The 4,635-nt window shown below is 38.0% G+C and overlaps 1 long non-coding RNA gene across 1 annotated transcript in view; it reads right to left on the bottom strand.

The window, feature by feature from the left end:
- Positions 1–483: 483 nt before the first annotated feature.
- Positions 484–4,635, bottom strand: part of LOC107557101 (uncharacterized) — a 12,328-nt gene continuing 8,176 nt past the window's right edge. Inside the window, exon 4 of the long non-coding RNA XR_001605351.1 lies at positions 484–680. This is a non-coding gene — a long non-coding RNA (uncharacterized lncRNA). The remainder of the gene's footprint in view (positions 681–4,635) is intronic.

The raw sequence follows: 4,635 nt of genomic DNA, 5'->3' as shown, positions 1-4,635 counted from the left end.
CAGAAGCTGGTTTGCGCTCTGCTGGATGCGCTTTTATGCTTTCTGGTGCTTGCGTCACCCCGCTGGTGACGTCTCGCTGCTCCACTGGACTGATTTGACACGTGCTTCAGAACGCGGTCACGCAAGGGCGTTCCCAAAGCGACTCGACGCAGCTCGAGTTCCTGAAGGGGAACCTCAATAATGTAGTATTTGACCATAGTAAGTTGTCAAAAACCAAACCGCCATCCTACGCCAACAGTAACAGAAAAAATGTGTCATTCTCACAATATATTCTGACGCCCCACTCAAATGCTGCACCACTCACCAAATGAACCAAATTGTCAAGGAAAGTCATTTATGAAAAAGTACAGGCCAAAAGGGGAACAAAAGAGTTGAAAATCCCAGCACCCAGCAGGTAGAAAGCTCTTACACACCCACTCCCAGCGTGCGCTCCATCAGTGAAAAGAGAGAGTCACTCCATTGACACTCAGCAGGGTGGAACGATAACAAAGTTCATTTTTAATGGCCGCTTTATTTCCTAATCAATTAATGTCTTTAATTAATGTGTTTACAACAATGAGGAAAATCTAAGAGGTGGCAATGTCCCGGCAGCTGGATGGAGAAAGAATGCCAATCTTTGTCTGTTTGTGCATGCATGTGTGTGTGTGTGTCATTTTTGATAGCAGGTGTTGTGACTTTGTCTGAAAGAGAGAAAGAGAGGGAAGCAAAATTAGAAAAAAATAAATCTCTCCTAAATTCTCTCCTGCTGTTCCTCTCTTCATCATTTGATTCTTTATGAAGAGAAAATGTTTTTAATGGAGCCAAAAGTGACAGTATGACTCTTTTAGAACATAACATGCAAACCCATTAAAACTTCCTCTAAGCAAAAATCATTCTTTCTCTCTCTTGCCTACTCTTTGAAGTTCCGTTTTATTCAGTTCAGTTTTATTGAATTATAGAGAGCTGTTCTAGAGTGAATACCATAATCACTTTTCCTGTGAGCCACACTGTAACTATTAAGTCAAGTACATCCTCATCTCTGAAATGCCAGAGAAACAGGTGAGCCTGTCCACATCCTTTTGAGCATTTCAAATCTGCAAACTATGGCTAGGTTGAGTGCTGAGGGTGCTGAATGTCGTTTTGGAGGGTATGGATGCAGTCATCCAGCGTTTGTGAGCAGAGATCATGCTTTGTGCTTTTAGAGGACCGAAATTGTGCATTTCCACCTGCAGCCGGCACAGCTGCTCCAAAACCTGACACAGAAATAAATAAGCCATTGCCGCCGTCATACTGCACAGATTTAGGACAAACCATTGGGTGTTGTTATAATTCCTCGCAGTCTGCTGTGCAACATTGTTTGTTTATATTAAAACTGTCTCTTTTGTTTATGTAGAAAATCTATTTTTATAAAGTGTGCATGTTTTTAAAGCACAACCCACTCTTTAAAAAAAAAAGTTCCAAAATTACTATTATGTTTTAAGTGTTGCAATGATGCTGGTACCCTGGAACCCATTTGCAATAAAACCATCATTAATTAATGCCAAAGCTTCTCTCTCTCTTTACAGCCCTAGAGAGATAAATGAACATTGAACATCATTACATTTCTTTTTTTCTCTCTCTTCAGAATTAGGGCATATGTAAATGGACACTCCCTGAGAGTGAGTGAGAGAGAAAGAGAGCAGGAAAGAAAGGAAGGAAAGGTCAGATCTTAAGAGTTTAACTAAAATAAATATCCATATTCAACATTCAGGGAAAGCAGACACGCACTGTAAACACATACCTCAGCTGTAAACACACAGGATTGTGTGTGTGCGCACGCAAATGGGAGCGAAAGCATAAACAGAGAGCTACAGGTGCTTATTGATCATGTATTGGTTGACATTGACCACTGTGCTCTGTGGGAAAGACACTCCAGTGGCCGCATGACTTCAGATGGAGAGATACGAGACAGAAGTGTGGAAATAAAGAGGAGAGATGAGACAAGACGATGAGAAACAGAAAGAAACAAGACGAGACAGAGAAGATATGAGAGAAGGAGAAAAGAGACAAGATATCAAAGAGAAAAGACAAGATCAAGAGGTCAGACCAGATGAGAAGAGAGGAGAGAAGGGAAGGGAAAGCAAGAGGTAAGATGACATGACATGAGATGAAAGAAAATGAAGAGGGAAAACAGATGAGACAAGATGAGAAAATAAAAAGAGAAAGAAAGAAGACCTAATGAGAACATTTAAAGAGAAAAGAAAGAGGAGGAAGCTGACAAGAAAGTAGTATGAGAAAAGCATGAGAATATGAGATAAAAGACGAGAAGGAGCTATAAGAGGAAGGTTGAGAAAATTGGCTAAAAATCAAAGAATAGAAAGATAAATAAGACGAGGAAGTCAATGACAAGAAAAAAGAGGAAGTCGGAGGAAAAAAGGTGAAAGAGAAGAGGTACAATACAAAAGTATGAAATAACACAAATCAGAGCAGTGCTTTAATTGTTTCTGTCTTCGTGAAATGTAAAGTTGTGTCCAGATCCTAGCTGAAGCATTACAACAGTGCCTTATACTCTAATTTATTCTAATAATACACTGCTGTTTCCTGACGGCAATATATTACTTTTCTACCTCCCCGCAACTTGTAAACGTGATATTGTCAGACAGGGTTTATTTCAGTTCAGGTATATTTGCTGTAAATTGTATACAGTACAGTGGGAGCAAACAGCAGAAAAAGCCAGAGAGTTTCAGCTGCATGAGGCGGACGAAAAAAAAAGAGAACGGTGGACTACACTAAAAGACCATCACCAGATGACATATGACAAGACGGGCCTCTCGTCAGCTCAAATGGATGTTAGATGTTAAACTGAAAACATTAGAATATTTAACTGATGTAGAGTTCATCTGCACAGCTTAATGAAAAAAAAACTGTGAACATTTTCATTGTATTTTCTCTCTGGCTTTCTCAATTTTCTCTTTAACTCTCCTCCTCTCCCTCTCTTCTTTCGCCAATTGAGGCTCAATGAAACAGAGCCAAGGAAGTCTTGGAACAAGAAAGGAACATTTCCCATCTCTTCTCTCACTTTTTCACCCATATGAATGTTTTCAGAATTCATCAACTATTTATCTTAATCTCCTGCTCTTTCACAGTCTACTGTATCTGTTTGCCAAAACCTGGCGCAAAACCCCCAAACATGAGGGGGGAAAACAGCTAAAAATCCTGGAAACCTTCTTTGTTTGGCTGTTTCACATCTGATGCTGAATCTGGACAGGTTTTTCCCATCTCGTTATCTCTCCCATGCCTCTATTGTAAGATTTCGTCTTGCTAAGTTTCCACACTCTTATTGTGAGCTGAAGTACCTACTGCAAAGTAATTACTGCAGAGATCTGGGGCAGCATTCACTGGGTAACAGTAAAAAGTGTGGCCCACAGTACTGACAAAAACATCTCAGCATGTTGGAGGAAGCATCCCATCCACTAAATAGAGCTGACGCAAGCTAAAGACAGAAAAACACATCAGGAAAACAGCTAGGTCCATGTAATAATGAGACACTGTTCTGTGCATTACAGACAGATGGAAAAAATCCTATTTTGTCTTGTCATGATACATGATAAAAAATATAATGCATTAACTCCACTAAATGAGTTGTGTGCCTTAAACAAAACAAACTCTGTCAATAGAACAAAAGAAGAAACTTATATTATATTGAAGAAACTGAAATGTAGATTCCCTTATAAGTCTTATGCAATTTTGATTCTCATGAAGTGTATCTTATGTAGAACAAGGCTTGTAAGACTTTTAAAGACCTTTTTAAGACCAGGTATAGCAAATGTAACGAATAAACTGAATGGAACACAATACTTCAATATGGTCTCTAAATGTTAATTTCTTGTATGAGCAATGTTTCAAAAGTCAGCCCCTAATGGAAAATGAAAATAACTTTTATTGTACCTTCTGATCACAATGATGTTCTTCCTCAGTATGTTTGCCTTGTTTTCCAAAGCAAATGTCTAAAGATAATTTATTTGAGAAGCTAAACATAAACAAGAAGTCTTGTTTTAGAGAAACTGATTATGTCTGCCAATGGGCTCATGAAAAACAACTTATTTCAAAGTGAAAACAAGTTTTCATACCCCATTGACAGATGTTTGTTCTTGTTTTAGGCATAAACTAAATTGTTACATTTTTCAGTAAAGAAGACTTTATATGTTCAATTTGCATTTTAAGTAAATAAAAGACAAATGAAGACATAAGCCCTTTTAAGACAAAAAATACGGTTAAAAGCTATTTTTAATCATTTGTAATGAAGAAACAAACACAAAATGCTAGGATCAAAGCAGCATGTATACTGTGCACAATAATATTTTTTTTCAGATATTTCAAATGTTTTAATTAAATGAGTGACATACTACTATTGCCAAAATGTGCAGAATACAACGGAACATACTGCATGGACTACTATATTCCACAATGCAACAAGCCTCATTTACTAATAGCTGCATTCAATTTGCGTATTTATGTGCACAAAAATATGCTAATGCAAATTTCAACAGGTTCCTATACACATCGGTTTGTTCTTACCCTCATTGCAAGTTGATGAATCTGGGTTATTCTTAAATGAGGGAGAGCATGCCACCAGAGAGAATTTGCATAAAACACACCTAAACCATCTCCATATAA

The sequence above is a fragment of the Sinocyclocheilus grahami genome, unplaced genomic scaffold, assembly GCF_001515645.1.
Source record: "Sinocyclocheilus grahami isolate Dianchi unplaced genomic scaffold, SAMN03320097.WGS_v1.1 scaffold589.1, whole genome shotgun sequence".
NCBI lineage: Eukaryota > Metazoa > Chordata > Actinopteri > Cypriniformes > Cyprinidae > Sinocyclocheilus > Sinocyclocheilus grahami.
This window is presented reverse-complemented; position numbering and strand designations above follow the sequence as displayed.